We start from the raw sequence: 17802 nt of genomic DNA, 5'->3' as shown, positions 1-17802 counted from the left end.
AGACCTTTTGTACGGCTCCACAATTAGCGCCTACATAAATAGTTTGTACATTTTCCAATCCAGTGCCCGTGGTTGAAATAAAATTATGCATGCCCCATTAAAACCGTAATATTGAAAGATTGGAAACACATGCGTGGGCGGCACGACAACTAAGGAAGCTATTTGCTGCACGCGCCCGCTGGGAAACATATATTCATGGACATCTGGACGATACTGTGAAAACGATTTATTTGTATAAATGAGCGAACATTGCAAAACGGAATCGCAACAAAATCCATTGTTTCATTCCAACGTAACTTGAAATTGTTGGTTTTCTATGCCATGTATGCTGAAGGGGACGAAACAAAACGGAATCGAAACGCAATCGATAGCTTGGCATTTTCGATATTGTAGCAATAAATTCTGATTTTTAAATTATATATTAAATATGGTTCTTTAAGTAGTTAGCGAAATTTGGTAATTTATGGCTATCCACCATATAAATATTTGAAAATATCAAAACAAAAGGAACGAAACAAATAAAACAAAATCGAAAGCTTTGATTTCTGGCACTAAAACCGTCAATTCTAGGCTTTCCTGATCACCATATTAAAGTTGTAAGTGAGCGGAATTTTGAAAAAAATGGAAATAAAACGTAATATAACGGGGCGAAAGGTATGAAAGGTAACGGTTAAGAAAACGCTTACTTCTATTTTAGAATATTTAGATATAAAATATACGTTTTTCCTATCAAATTTAATCATATTATTATTACAACGATTATATAAAACATCAAAACAAATTGTAATAGAGCCCCCATATCTCCGAATTCCGGTACCTTACTTGTAATTAAGAATTATCTATTTCTTCTCAAAACATAAATAGTATGTACATATTTTCCTGCCCTATAGCCTTGACGCTTCAACACTTGATTAAAATTACGATTCATATAGTGTACGTTTCTTCATAGAAGTGAAATAAATTTGCATTTCCTTTTTCTAAAACATATGCACTATCTAACATGATTATTACAGTAATTAGCAGTCATATTTAGCAAATCTAAAACAAACTCATTTTCCTTAGAATTGCAAACAATTTTCCTATGAAAGTTAATGACGTTGGCACTTATGGTTTGCGAGTACGAGACGGTCATACAGACAAACAGCGCTGCACTTTAAGTTAGTCTGCCATAGACACAGCCATTAGGAACATAGGAACTCGTTATAATTGAAAGTTTTTCCCCCTCAATTGGTTCTATCAAGCATTGACAACATTGTAAAATAAAAGTGCTATACAAAGTCGCCCACAAAACAAGTTCAACACTTAGCCATGTTGCAGGCTACTGTCTTAAGCGAGTGGTCGTTTGAAGTGGGTCGCCAGAAATGTTGTCAGACCATGCATGACTATTTCTGTTTCTGTGTCTGTATCTGACTGGCATGTATTGTCTGAGATAATACCCGCCATACCCGCAAGACCTGAAAAGTGCGCACATTGTTCCTATTCTATCAAGTAGCGACTGCCAAGTTGCGACTTATATGGAATGGCTTCAGAGTGCTGTGCGTCGCATGCTGATGCTGATGATGATTATGATGACGTTGGCGATGATGGCAATGAATAAGGGGCTCTTGATAGCGGACAATGATAGCAATTGTATATTTATTTTATTATAAACATTTATATGAATTTTGTAGCGAGCACAGACACATACATTGTTGTACGTTCGTGCGCCCAGCAACCATTTGTATTATTAATAGTCCCAAGCCCCTCACAGCCTTCACCGCCCACTCAATACTCACTACACATCACTTTCTCCATTCTATCTCGCTATCTCACCCTCCTTCCCCGCCACTAGCGGCTCCGCTGAACGGGTCGGGAATGCAACACATGTTCGTTTTCACAAACTAAATATGTTGAAAATTGGGCGCAGTTTGTAGAACGTGTTGTGGGTGCCTCTGAATGTATGTGTGTCTGTGTGTGTGTCTGTGTGTGTGTGTGTGTATAGTAGTGTGTATATGTGTGTGCATTTGTGGGACCCATTGTGTGCTTTACGTGCTGAAGCTCAAAAGTGGCCGCCTTGCACACAAATGCTGCTGATATCTAATTTTCATTTTAAATGAGCAAACGTCGGCATTTTCATATTAATCGCTTTAAGGACAGACATTTTTGGCTCGTATCCTTCTCTAGTAATTGCTTCAAGGGACAGGTGAGGGCTGCCGGACCCTAAAAGATTTGAAACCCTTCACCGAATAAGTGTTGACATTCGAATAATAATCGCATTCCTAAAATATCACAGGTTAGGTTTCAAAAGCGTTCAGTACCTATTTTTAAATTAAATTCAACATTCTATCGGCTCGAGGCATATCATGTCATTAGAAACCCACATTCTGTTCTACATTGCAAAGTATAATTAATTTTTGTATATTGATTGAATAATTGCTATAACGAAAGTTGGAGACGTTCTAGGTAACAATATAAATTCAATACATCGGTGTATATAAGAGTATGTGCACATATATCGGTCAAATGTTTACAACAATAATATTAACTAACTATATTAATTAGTCTTTTTTATTAATATTAGTAATAATAGCATGCAACTGACTGATATGATCAATTCCAAGAAATAAAAAATAAAAAACAAAATCTAAGGAAATGTTTTAACTTTGCAGAAAAACAGAACTGAAAAGTTGCCCAAGGTCGAGGTTATCTAAATGTATTACAAGGCACTGAGCTTCACTACAATAAATCAAATAATACATTTTGAAACTTAATATTAAACAGTAATAAAAAAAAATTACTAGACTAGTAGAAGTTTTTTTTTGATTGTAATAAAGATAAGAAATTAATTGATAGTCTTGAATAGTACTATATGTATTTACCTTCTGCATATACAACCGATCAAAATATGGTCGTTCTAGATGTAAGGAATACATTTACTTTTCTTCGCAAACTCTTAGTTATTCGGATTAGTCTTAATGCTGAAAAAGAATAGTACTGAATGTATATGCACAACCAAGCATAACATGTGCTTACTAGATCTGAAAAACCAACTGCTAGTAAGATTATATCAATTTCTAATTCTTGTTAACTGATTACAAATATTTTATGATCTAAAGCCAACTTTACATACAAAGTAAATTTATTAAACATGAATAAGATTATGTTAGCGGACTTATTCTGAGTTATTTTCCTAAAAACATTCTTTTTTATTTTAACTAAAAAAAACTACAACATATTTTAAAATTATTTCATTATTTCAAGTGAATAAAAATATTCTATTTAGCAGTTTATCTCCATTTGGTTACACTTGAGCCGACTTAGTCAGATGTGTTGTTTTGCAAACTTAATTATTTAATTATTTCAACTGAATAAACATATTTTATTCAGCATCTTGTTGCCTTGCTTAATCACACATCAAAAGGCAATTGTTACAATTGAGCCGGATTTTCGAACTTATTCGCCGCTAGTTTTCTAAATCACTTCACCATTTCAACTGATACGTAAGTATTATACATATTTAATTCCGTAACTTCTTGCTCTTTCGTTGCGAAATCCCATATCTTAAGCGCACTTCAGACACTACCGCCACACCTCTTGGCGGATTACATTTTCACTTTTCTTTTTTGTGTTCATTGGCTTTTATCGTTGCAGTAATTTTCCAATGCTTTGCCAAGCACGAAAAAACCCTTCAAGCTCTCTTTTACCATTTCAACGAATTTTACTTCTTTTGTTTCACTTTTTTTGTAGTCGCGCTTTAACCCAAATGCTCATTTGCACTTGACTGCCGTTGTCTGTGAAGGTTCCATGGCGTTTCTACGCCCACGGGCACATCCACACGCCTGACTCCCCTTTCGCTGATCAACAGAGACATACATACAAGTACATACATATTCGTACATATGTTGCAGTTTTTATTTCAACAACTACTCTTTACTTTCCACTGCGCAATAATTTATTTTCTTTGTGCACTCCTTCCTTTCTGTACATTTGTAAATTTTAATCAACGTATTGTAACATTCCACATCCCCCCACCACTGCCCCTTACCCTTGTCACCAATTTCTGCTTCTTCATTGTTTTGTGCAAATACAAAAAAGTGCTATTCGTTCGCTTTCTTCGTCATCGTCGGCGTCGTCGTCAACTGTTTAAACAAAAAGCTCAACTCGCATTTAAATTATTATAAAAACAAATTATGGCATGTGTATTCAATTTCTCAGGGTTATTGCACTCGTCATCTTTTAATTTACGGACTGGCTCGGAATTGTGTTTAGCCAACCAGCCACCCAACCAACGGGTGGAAATTCAAGACATTTTCAGATAAGCATTCAAGTTCGGTTCTGACATTTTTTTTTGTCGATGGACAAATGATGTTTAATTATATCAGTACGGCGAGGCGAGGCGAGCCAAGTGCATGGGCACTCGACTTATCAATGAAATTAGACGAACGACACTTCCTCATGTGGTTGGCTCATGCTTGGTTCGTGCTTCCGTTCTAATCCCCTCAAGATCCCCCCATCCACCCGACCGTCTGCCTTTATCGCTAGCTGGCGTGCCAAAGTTCAAGCAACGATGCCGAATGCCAGTCTTATTCATTAAAGAGATAATTTGTATTGCTAGACTTGCTCGCATACATGAGTCCTATATAGCGAATACACTGAGAGAATAACGATGAGCTACAAATTAAAGACAAAACCTAGGCCAACATTTTAACAATTGAAAAATGTTCTTATTATGTTGGGGGTAAAAGCTTAACTAAATGATTACCAAATAAAATTTTCGACTTTTCTTACAATTTCTTAATATTATTATTATTTTATGAGCAAAACAATAAAAACGGTATAATGCAAAATCCTATCTAGAGGGAATTTGATTTCCCATTCAGCTATGCCCCGAATCATAGCCAAGCGTAGTGAATAGACCTACAAACAATAATTGAAAAAACAAAATTTCCGAAAATGATAAAAAAAAACTAATCAGAGATTGCGCCTGAAAATAACAAAGTCATTTGACAGAATACGGTGTTATTGAATCATATTTCGGAAAACCCAATAATGTCAATTGATTGAATGCTTAGCTGTCATTAAATAGGTTTAAGTTTAGAAACTCGACTTGTATCATTTTAGTAGTGTAGAGTAATCGGAATTAATATGTATTATGTATTTTTGGTAGGTTGCGAACAGTTTTTGACTGAGTTTTCTGATTTTTATTTTGAGCTCCACATATGTTTGGATATGTTTGGTTCAAGTGGAACACTTATTTGAAACGACGCTACTTCGCACGACTCGGAAAAATTGAGTTGCGAGCTAATTATACCTTTTGGCATGTAGACCGAAGATTGGAGGACCACAAGCTATTGGAACATACATATATGAGCAGCATGTTGAGACATCGTGAGAATCGCGGTGTTTGTCTGTCCGTCCGTCTGTCGGTTTCAATCACTACTTCATTTACAGTTTTAAAGCTGCCTCGACGAAATATTTCACAAATGCTTTCTTGGCACTGACACAGAATTTTTAACATCACTATTCCTATATATAATATAGTATGACTGTAATAGAAAATGTATTTTATGAATTTTTATTTAAAACTATCAGTTTTGCATGAAAAACTTGTTTATTTCTAAATTATTGTATATTGAAAATGCTTCACTCACATCCAATGATGTTCAAATGCGAAATAAGTAAGGAATCCTGTGTAGGGCAAAAAGCTTGGGCGCAGACGAAGTTAACTTTTTGCATATTCTACTGATATTGAATTATTTCCATATTTAATAAACAAGCCTATTTGATAGCTATTAGTTAGGTAACTTTGACAAGTCTTTGTAGGCCAAATTAGTTTGTTTATTTTAATTTTTTTACGTGCACACTTAGACGTTTATTGTGCTCGTTTGTATGTAAATTCAATTATGCCCAGGCACAGACATCTGCTAATGAGTTGCGCAAAGCAACTCGGGTTCCTTATATCGATTGCCATTTGTTAGCGAAGCATGTAAGCACTGAGTGTTTATTCTCAAGTACCCTATAGTTGGCAGGCATGTCAGTCGGCCTCAGCAGCATCAGCAGCATTAGCATTAGCTTGAGCTTTAGCTTCAGCTTCAGAATCTGCGTCTTGTCTTATTGCGGGAACTGCTTAACTTACACGTCTGTGGGCCGCTTATCATTTGCCAAGGTCGACCGCACTGTCGTCGTCTTTGCTGCTGGTTTATAAATAAAGAACTGCGCGTAAATTACACATACTATATACATTATATGTATTACACAGATGTGTATATGTGTATGGGGGACACAATAATTATACGACAATGGGGCTCTTTTTTATGCATTTTGCATATACGTTGATGATTGTATAACAGGTTTAAATAAAACTGACCTATTCGCCATGAATATTACATGAATCGTCTGAGTCCCATATATGGGGAATTGTAGAACAATCATTATTGGTTTAACAATTACTTACAAAAGTAATATTATAATGAAGGAGACAGATCAAGTTTAAGCATTTCGATTTGATAACACTTTCAACAGAAGACCCAAACAAAATCTTCATAATCCATGCGGCAAAGATTGTTGGTTATCAAATAAAATCAATTTCCAGTTGCAATTAAAACTGAAAAAGAAACTAGACCATGATATTACTAATCTGAACTCTATACAACATTTTCAACAATCATATTTAAAAACTTCAACTTGCATTTGCGTTAAAAGACTCATAGAAAATATGAAAGGAAATTACAACTTTTGTCAATATAGTCCTAATAGCTCACACTCTAGTTTCTTCGCATTTCCTGTTTATCTAAGAAGGCAAAGGACAACTAATAAAAAAACTAAGTATCTCTTCACACTCATTTCAAACCTTTTCAAAACCAAATCGTAAAAATAGCAGAACCCTTATTAAACAAGTTCCTTACAATGTTTCTTTAATGGTATCAATAAACTAACATGTTAACGGACGCTCAAAAAAATTATTCTAAATATGTAATACTCATTGCAAAAGTTTAAAAGAACTTATATGTTTTCGCCCACTTTCAAAAGTTTGTTTGGATACGATAAAGAAAACATTGAACTTGTCATAAAATCTTGCATGAATTCTTTGCCTGCACAAAAGACTTTGTGCTCTATTATAAAACCCAGAGACTTTGGCATACTTTGCTCCATAAAAGTTAAAGTTTATGCTTCTTTTTTATTACAACAGGTGTTTAAAATGGCATTAAAGTGTGGACTGACTGAATGACAGCGACGGAAACGGAGAATGAGACCATTGGACCGCGACAAGCGACACTGACGATGGTGTGGCATGACAAGACCTGCAGCAACAACATAATGTCGATGCCGCACAGTGGTCTGAATTTGAATGTGATCGGATTTTCTTTTCTACATTTTAAAAGGTTTTCAGCAGAATTGAAGCTTCAATGCTTAAGTGTTTATTAAATAGTAAGTATTATTAGTATTTCATTAGAGATTTAAAACTTTCAAATTATTATGATTTTTTTTTTTTCAAAATTGTGTATTATTTACTAAACTATTATTAAGCTAGTTGCAAATTGATATTATGATGGATTGTTGAAGATATAAAAATTTTAATAACTTAAAGAATTAATTTCAAAGTTGACCCTTTCTTGTTCCTAAAGCATTCATTGGTACACTTTAAATGAAATCAGATATCACGTGTCTATATGCATTCGTACTACTGTGCGCCGTCAATTTTTATTGTGCCTCGTATGCTGACGAGAACATTGTTCGCATTTTAAGCACAGGTGTCAAGTGTTGGGTGTTCGATGAGTGTTGTGTGGTGCGTGATTCATCATTGCCGCCCATCGTCAGCGACGCCCAAACAGATGTTGCGCAACTTTTTTGTGCAAAGCCGCAACATTTTTAGATAAGCGCCGACGCTTTACGCTCACTTCTGACTGTCATAACCGACAGCGCAGTCGCCGTCGGCGTCGACGTCCACAAGAATATCGTCGATTTTTGCAACAACTATGGCAGAGAAAAGTTTGCAAGTTTGTTTGGCTCTTGCTGTCATCATCATTGCTGTTGTTTGGCATTTAATCTTATTATCGTCGTTCGTTGTCGTCGTCGTTGTCGGCAGCGATTTGTGTTCAGGTAGCGTGCAAATGTCCCACAATATACCTTATAGATACTTATAGTAGTCAGACCAAACAAACTGTTGGCAACAATATCGTTGCTACATATATACATACTATGCATACATATGTATGTATAAGTACATATCTGCTTTACTTCTAGATTGTTTTTTAATTACTCGTGTTGTGCTATCAATCATGCGACCTGTTGTGTAAACTATTTATTGACAAACGGAGAGACTGGAGTGGGAAAAAGGGCTCTTTTAAATACATGATTGCCATGCAAAAAGCTTGATAAATTAAATTCTCGAGCACTGGGCAACACATTTTAAATTCAACTTGCCTATCAACGTTGATATAACATTCTTGCACGATAAACTAATTATGTTCGTTTTCTTTAAATTTATTTCTAGTATGAACTTATGAAAAACACATTTTAATATTTTACTTTTACTTTTACTTTTTACAAACCTGAATTCTCCACACATCTAAGTTAATAAATTTAATATTTTTTAGATTTTGTTTGCAAATGAACTTCATGATAATTTCTTTGATAAATTAAGGGTATATTGTAGAGTTTTAAGCAATAATAAATGAATTACAATTTATCAATCAATGTCAATGTTAATAAGCCTTGCTAAAATGAAAATCAATTCATATTTGAAAATAAAATTTGTTGCCAACGCTTAATGCAAATACTATCAACATGTTGTTAGAAACATTTGGATACAGATATTTGTAGCAACAAACCCTTATCAACAGGTCGATTGTACAATGAGAATCCCTTTTAAAAACAAGTTAATATTTGGGAATTCGGACAGATATCAATGTATTTTCTCTTCTATATTCCTCCACCTTTCTATTTTTCTCTTTGTTACAAAATACGATATTTTTATTATCAACGAAATACATTAAGGGTAAATTGTAGAGTTTTAAGCAATAATAAATGAATCATAATTTGTCAATCAATGTTAATGTTAATAAGCCTTACTAATTGAAAATCAATTCATATTTGAAAAAAAAAAATTGTTGCCAACGTTAAATGCAATTATCAACATGTTGTTAGAAACATTTGGATCTACAGAGATTTGTAGCAACAAACGCTTACCAACATGTCGACAGTACAATGAGAATCTCTTTTAAAAACAAGTTAATATTTGAGAATCCGGAAAAGGTATACGATCTTAAGATATATTTTTATTATAAACAAAATTTAAAAATAAAATAATCTATAAAATTATGCTGCACAGTGTAATTTGTTTGTGTTAAGCCAGTCCACCCATTTGATAATGATATCTATAATAATAATTACTGGATTGCTGTTATGAATGTGACAGGTCAGTTCGTTCAGTGTCACGCGAACTTCCGTCAGTTGGTTCTGGCAACGAGGATGGGATTAAACGAAAATATTTAGAGAGCGTACTTTGATTAGAAGTCTATATACGCCTCTAGGTACTCCAAAACTGCAGCGAATTCGGAGTAAATTCTCTGCCGGAGCGACCTTGTACAACATTTTGACATCATTGACCTCGCCCACACAGATCAGTCAATTGAAGTTACGGGACATTAGTAAAATTCTAACCGACCACTTGTCTCTGAAATCGCTGCATTTTATCATTTTCACAAACGAGACCAACACATTGATGAATCCCTCAGCAACGCTCCGTACATTGGCTATCGATTGCAAATTTGGAGCAGCGCTGGATTGAATGTTGCGCGACCGATTCGTGTGTGGTACGAAAGATGAAGGTCTACAGAAGTGTTTCCTAGCGGAGAAGTAATTGACTGTGCAACGAGCTATAGAACGCACCATGTACAATGAAGCAGCGGCATTGAATCACTACCGGCATTCACAACGCGATATAGTCAACTAGTACAATGGACCAGTATGTGGCGGCTGCGGAGGCCGACATTTCCGCAAGCAGTATTCCCACCATGATACTGTGTACCATTCATCTCTTCGAGTCTCAAAGCAAGGACATCGAGGTACGTCAAAACGTAAGTAGTCTCATGAAGAATCTGTTAACCAAATCGTGCCATTGGTAAATCATTGTTAAAGTTAATGAGCCTTACGCAAATGAAAATAGATTCATAAAGGAAACTTCAATTTGTCGCCAACGTTAAATTCAATTATCAACATGCTGATGGAAACATTTGAAGCTTGAAGCAGAGACTTGTAGCAACAACACTCATCAACATGTTGATACTAACATTTAAATCCAGCGGGATTTACAATTTGTTTACTCTGCACTTATGAACACATGTTAAGAGTAAGTAACATGTGAGTCTAGCAACAGATTACGGTTTTTTTTCAGTTATGAACACGTTGAGAGTAACATTTTAATCCCACGAGATTCTCAACAATTTTTTGTTGAGAGTAACATTTGAGTCCAGCGAGATTTATAACAACAAATTGAGTTTTTTTTTTTTGCACTTATCAGCATGTTGACAGTCGCATTTGAATTCAGCGAGATTCGTTATAATAAATTACACTGTCGTGTTAAATGATCGGCCGCCGCACTTGTACAAAATTTACATCAATAACAAGAATCTGTGTTGTGTGCTGTTATGATGAGTCAGCATCGTAAAATCGTAAAATTCATGACTATTAACTGCCATTTTCCAGCATTAGCATTCAAGATAAATGCACGAACATTTCATTTTATGATCAGTCACTCAGATTCTAATTGCCGCTAAACAAATGAAACACAAATGAGTTGGCGTTTTCATAAAATATCGCAGGTAAAGGCAATTTGCAAGCTTGGTTGTTAGGTAAGCTAGACAGACCAGACCGGTAGGTAGGTATACTATATAGACGGGTCGGTAAACATGCTAAAATTGAGGGTGCCGGTGCCTGTGCCGGTGCCTTTTCAACAACAATGAGATAAGCAGAAGTTGAGTTCTATGAAAATTAAATAAATCACTTTATGAATGTTTGTGTTTGAAAGTATTTACTGAATAGATGAGCACACAATGAAAACTTTGTTAGACTACAATTGCATTTCAAGGGACAGTTTCAGAACGGAAGGGTGGTTCCAATAACCAATAACTAGATTGTAATAACAAGGTTTTTCTGGATATTAGTGTATATTAGTGAAACGGTTTATTAAAATTTAGTTTAGAAATTTATTAAATATCTATATTTTATATCCAAAATTTAAATATGTTTAAAATTAGATTTATTAGCTTTTGGCTTTGAATGTATGCAACATTCTTGAAAGCGGTTTAATTCTAAAATCTTAGGGTTTAATTTTCTGTGAAGGTTCTCGGAGGCAAAAATTTTATTAGTTTTAGTTCTATTCTAAAATATTGATGTTGAAAATATACACAAAAGAACTAAATTTAATTTGTAGATTATATGTATTATATAACTGCACTTAACTTTGAAGAGTTTCCAAGAGATTTTCTTTAATACTGAGAACTGGTTAAAATCTAGAAAACATAATAACACGTTTAAAGCTGTCCATTACAGTTTTAAAAATCAATCAATTGTTAACAAAGAGATTAGGAAATTAATACAACGAAATTAATTGATCTCTATCGTCTTCTATTTTAGAACAAGTTTTATATAAATTACCGTTAAGTCAGTTGTAGTTTTTAACGAGCAATAAGATATTAAAAGGGATCCTATAAAGTGTATCTGTTTTCTTTTCAAACATTAGAAAAGTATTCAGCTGCAGAGGGCTTATCACAATATTCCTAGACAACGATATTCACAAATTCACAATATAATATGTATAAGAAATATAGCAAGTTTTTTATCGACTCATAAAAACGTATCAGCACCACGGCGTGTGGCTATGGCTTATATAGTATAGTGTATTATGATTGACAAATTTCTATAAATATATGAGTAGTATATGTATATAAATGAATTATTAAACTGACCAGATACTGAGTTGCTTTTCCTGTGCAAAGGCATGCTCTAATCTAACAACCTGCTACATAACTCTGCTGTTGTTACATTTATCAGGCAAATACTTACGTACATATGTATACTCGTATATGGTCTCTGAAGCGGCACACCTGACAATCAGTTCAAGAAACTTCCCCCTAAACTGATATTCGTGCCTTCAATATCAACACGCACCGCTTTTTATGGTTGTTTATGAGGGTGAAGAGCACAAAAATAAATAAATAAATACAAAAACAGAATCGTGTAAATAAATTTGATTCATATTTTTACTGTTAATCAGACACCGAAGAATAACAAAACTGAAAAAAGAGAAAAACGCATGACTCCCCGACGTGATATCGTGTCGTATGATTCAGTAATGTCTCCTTGCCCCACCACAGAGAGACCCTTGCAGTCGGCATAAGAACAAAAGTATGCAATTATTCTTACATACGAGGGCAACGAAAACAAAACAAAAAATAGGTACAAGTTCATTTTCATTTGTTCTGCGCCATTTGCCAACAAAACACTTCCTGTAAATTACTCAGGTTGCTTGCACTGCGAGCCATTCAAATGGGACCACAAAGCTCTACATGCATATTTGTTTTGATGTGTTGAATTGCAAACAAATAAGAATGTATAAATAAGCCTATTATTAACCAGAATTAATTGTTTTTATTATTATTCAGGGTTTTGCGATTATTTATGATACAAGCATTCTTTTGGCAACTATTAGGCGATTACTGAGTGGGGATAATTGAGAGAATAAATCTTAGAAGAAGTCAACCTTTCTACAAAGCCTTTCTATCTTCTCCCAGTCGGACTATTTTCTCATCTTTTTCTTTCAATCAACTCGCATGACTGACCACCGAGTCAAATAATCTCCAAATGTCTGTATGTTTTCTACATACTAAGCATATATCCTAACATTTCTTATTAATTATATTATTAATTTTTATTTTCAGATCCAACTACGTCTCCCATCACATTTTTCTATCAGTCAAGGCATAATTGCATGGGTTAGGCGATTAATATCCTCTGACAAACCTTATTCGAATTTTTTTGTTTTGCTTTATAGGTTTATTTTTGAATATATTTAACCGATATGTAACTTAATGTTTGAACATTGACAGCTTTATTGTGAATAACAATTATCAATTTAAATGTTATGCGATCTTTGGTAGTTGAAGTTCATATTATCGCGAACCTAAAGATATTTAATAACAATTTTTAATGGGATATACTTAAATCAAAAAATAATTTTACAAAAGGTTCAAAGGAATCTAACTTCAAAGCTTAATGGCTCTAGTTGTAATACTTTTCTGATTTCAATCGTTCATACAGTCGAACATGGCACTGCAAACAAAGCGAACATGCTTTTCATTGGATCCTGAAAATAGCAGGATAAGCAACTACGTCTAACTTTACCCAGCCGTTCATACACTTAAACGAGGCGACAAGCACTCCCCTTTTTGCGACACAATTACATTAGAGGGAGTGCTATTTAAGTGAATCATACTGTATTAGGGCATACCTACTACTCGTAGTAGCTACATTTTTTTCTCTCACCCCCATTCCGCGGTTGTTGCGGTTATTGTGGTCTAGAAAACGTAACGCGCTACTTGATACCAATTTTCAACAAATAATTTACAACGTTGCCGATGTCGTGGGTATTGCTGTTGTTGTTGTTATTGCTGTTGCTCTTGTCGACGGCATTGTTATGCAGTTGGCCAGGCAATTACCTTTATGACAGTTATCTAATGCCATTTACCAGTGCCAGCTGGTCGCTAGTCTCTGGTCCCTGGTCGCAAAGGTCTATTATCGCAATTGGTTTGTGCCACTTTCTACACACACGCCTCAGATGATGTGTGGCTGTGTTTCAGCCTCTTCTTCATCATCTTCTATTTCTTCTGCTGCTGGCCCAGTAGCTGTTTCCTCAGCTGATGCTGATGTCGACGCCGCTCTACAGACTGGCCATAACTCATGGCCGCGTTGGCAGTTCATGTCGTTACGTTTAGTCTGTTTATTTTTAGCCATTGGCGCTGCACAGCCCGTTCAATTGGCCATTTTTTCAATGTGGGCTGACAGAAAAAAAATAAAAAAGTCTTCTACTTGTAGGTGTATGCTGTTGCTAATGGCATAAATCAATGGCAGCAAAAGCTGCTGAAAAATTACGTTTCTCGAGCCTTGACCTCAACGTGTGCACAACATCAGATCCAACAGCAACAGCAACAACAACCATTTCAACAATCTGTCAGCAAAGTTGCAGCAACTGCGTTGAGGGGGAACAAAAACAGCTGGCGGCCATCATCTAAAAGTTCTGGGCAACAATGGCAAATGGGGCGCCGCCTCAATTTTAAAATTGGCCATAACTCAGTCGCCGATAAAGTCAAGGCAACCAATTTCTAATATGGCTCCAATTTTCAATTATAACTATAAAATATAGGAGACTGATTTGTAATTGTTGCTCTGCGACTTTTCATTTTCCATTTCAGCGCGATTTTCACAAGCAAAAAATTAAGAATGTCTCTATTCTGCAAATACATAAAGAATTGAATTTCAATTGTTTTTATACTCTGTACATGAAATGTACAAGAGTATATTAGGTTTGCGGGAGCTGAAAAATGTAACAGGCAGAAGGAGGCGTGGCAGACCCCACAAAGTATATATATTCTTGATCAGCATGACGAGACGAGTCGATCTAGCCCTGTCTGTCTGTCTGTCCGTCTGTCCGTCCGTATGAACACCTGGATCTCAGAGACTATAAGAGATAGAGACACCAAATTTTGCACGAAGATGCGTTATGTGTGTATTCTATACGAGTTTGTTTTATATGTACAGAGTATTTCAAAGTCGGGACACCCGACTTTAGCTTTTTTACTTGTTTTCAAATTCTTTTAGTTCAAAAGATGGAACATATTTTTGTGGAAACCTACAGAAAAATGTTTTGCTTGTAAAAATGCAGAAAGTTGTGAAAAAATAAAAGTAATTGTTAATAATTATTTGCAGCTTCAAAATGCCTGACTAGTTCGACATTATACTATTATAAACAACTTGAGATTATTATAAAAATTTGGGTACGTTTCCTTTGATTGTATTATTGGATATTTTTGAAATTCGTAAGTGATATTTTCTAAGGCTTTTATATCGCTTCTTTACGGTTTCTTAATTGAAATCTTTGTGACAGCCCCGAAATGTGCTCCACACTGAGACTCCGAATGGACAAACGACTGCATCTTGCAGAGAATAAAGAGGCCAGCCTTAAAGTTATTATGAAAATAAAGCTACTACTACTAGTATGATTTTTTTGCTTAAACATTTACGCGTCGTACTTAAAGACAGTAAAATTTAATCTAAATTGCGTTCCTTTATTGCCTTTTAGGAATGTTATCAAATTATTTTCGCACTCAAGACCGCATTCGCGATTCACATGGCCGTTAAGATATAATATACTATAAGCAGTTAATCAGACCTAAATGAGGAAACAAAATCTTTAAAGTAGCTTTTAATGTAAGCCTTAGGGGGTTACCCTAATGTTAGGTATTGAATTATTTTTGTGTTTTGGTGTTGCACTCAACAATAACTAGAAGGAATATAGAATGGAAGCCGTAGATGTGGGAACCTTGATTTATTGTCTATTGTTCAGTTGAAATGACAACATTTCAACACTAGTTTTATTTGTTATTGATTGACGAGGGCCCAAAATTTGAAGAAATTTGAAGATTTTCAATCATGACTTTATAGACTTTGTGTGATTTGAGAGACCTTCCTTAGGGTACTTTATTTAACCAAAATTATTTTATTATTTTATTTATCTATTATGCAGAAGAATGGACCACATTTCAACACTATTGTGTTATTTATTATTGATTGACAAGTTCCCAAAATTTGACGTCCGTAGCTCTTAGAGAATTCAAGAAACCATGACTTAGTAGACTTTGTGTGATTTTTTAGGCCTTCCTTAGGGTACTTTATTCAACCAAAAGTAGATGGCATATAGAATGGCAGCCGTAGATGTGGGAACTTTGATTTATTCTCTATTTTTCAGCAGAAAGTACCAAATTTCAACGCTCGTCTTATTTATTATTGACAACTGCTATTCATTGCGCAAAATTGCAAGACAATGACACACAAATCTTAATTCGAGTTGGTCGCAATGCCAATTAGAGACGCCATTTATGTGGCACTTCAAAGCCAATGGTTGGGTTGTACGTCAAAATAAGCTGAACGTGAAACAAATTTCATTGTTTATTGTTGCAACATGTAAACACACGCGCATTAGCACACGCACACACACACACACATAATTATAAACATTAAAATGCTATTAATTGCATAAGTTTCATCAAAATGAGCTAATGTGTTGAAAAAAGCGTAAATTATGCATAATTTTTCAACGCTCAAAGGGCAGCAACTACAGCAACAATGGATAGCCAACAACAACAACAACAACAACAGCACTAGCGGCAGCAGCGTCTTATTTCGTCAGCGACTGGAATGACGGACAGACGGACGAGTCATTTCTTAGACTTTCCATTTTCAGCGCTGTGCGCGTTTAATTGACTTTTGGGCATTTGATGGGTCAATAACATTGCTACTGAAACAATACTGTTATGTGCCTACATATGTATGTACGTATATATATGATTGTACAGTCATACAGATATGTATAAATATTGTATGTCATGACATTTGTCAACGCAAGAGAGTCGGATTCAAATGACAGCGCCCAAGCGACTCTGCAGTGCCTTTTGAACTTTCAGTTTGAACTTTGACATTAGTTCAGAGTAATTTTCCATGCAGATGCTTTCAGGTGATGCCGTTAACATCCAGCCTCACTCCATTATAATCTCGTTAAAGATGTGGCAATCTGCTAACTTTAGCATTTAAGGCAAACGAACATTTCAACAGCATTTCGTCGAGCTGTTGCTAAAAATGATTTCATTCGCGATATTAGTTAGAAAAGACACATCTGAGAGGTATTTAAATATGGGCAATATGCATTTCAATATTAGTGCTAGCTTTACTTTTATAAATATATATAGTATTGAAAAACATAACTACTAAGAGTTACGCATTAGTTGTTTATTCAACATTCTAAATATACATTATATTCAGCTTTTGTGAACTCTTGTTCTTTTTTTTCTTCTAAATATCTTTCTTGCCTCGCGAAATCTTAATTTCGATGAAACCATATATTAATAATGACTTGAATATTTTTCATTTCAGAATATTTTATTATACATGTACAAGATCCTGAAGACATCAAAATATTTCACCCAGCAATCGAAACATATTTCTTCATTCGTAAATCGAATGATTTTTCTTCAGTTGATTTCAGCATCATTCTTTGCCATCTCTTTTAGGTGCATAAATTCCGATTGAACATAATATTGTAGTATTAATTTGGTTAGATATATCATTATATGAACTCATTAATTCAAAATATTCAGACTAAATGGGATGCTTTGTGCTGCGCTGCAAGACAGCCATCTATGCTTTTATAATAACAAATAGGGTTTCAGAAACGGCTTATCTTTTATAGCGATTGGTACCACTACCACCATGATCATAATCTGGAAGCTATAAAAAATAAACAATAAATCATATCACTAACAAGAGTAAATAAGCTAATACTATATATGCCAATTTTAGAGCCTCTAGCTTGTATGGTAAAAAAGATAAAGGCGTTCATACTGACGAACAGCAGGGGGGGACGAGCAAACATGAATATATGCGATAAATACTGTTTAACTACAGCTTCCTTAAGTAAAGACTTTAAAAATCAATAATACGCCATTCAAAAAGTGTTTATAAAGTCTTTCCAGCATCAGCTAACCAAGGACT

The 17802-nt window shown here is 34.8% G+C and overlaps 1 protein-coding gene across 1 annotated transcript in view; it reads right to left on the bottom strand.

The window, feature by feature from the left end:
- LOC115623319 (transmembrane and coiled-coil domains protein 2) overlaps positions 1-17802 on the bottom strand; it is a 33402-nt gene that overhangs the window by 7999 nt on the left and 7601 nt on the right. The window lies entirely within an intron of this gene.

Source organism: Scaptodrosophila lebanonensis, unplaced genomic scaffold (assembly GCF_003285725.1).
Source record: "Scaptodrosophila lebanonensis strain 11010-0011.00,11010-0021.00 unplaced genomic scaffold, SlebRS2 tig00000053-arrow-pilon, whole genome shotgun sequence".
Taxonomy (NCBI): Eukaryota; Metazoa; Arthropoda; class Insecta; order Diptera; family Drosophilidae; genus Scaptodrosophila; species Scaptodrosophila lebanonensis.
The sequence above is the reverse complement of the archived record's forward strand: the minus strand, read 5'-3'. Positions and strand labels throughout refer to the sequence as shown.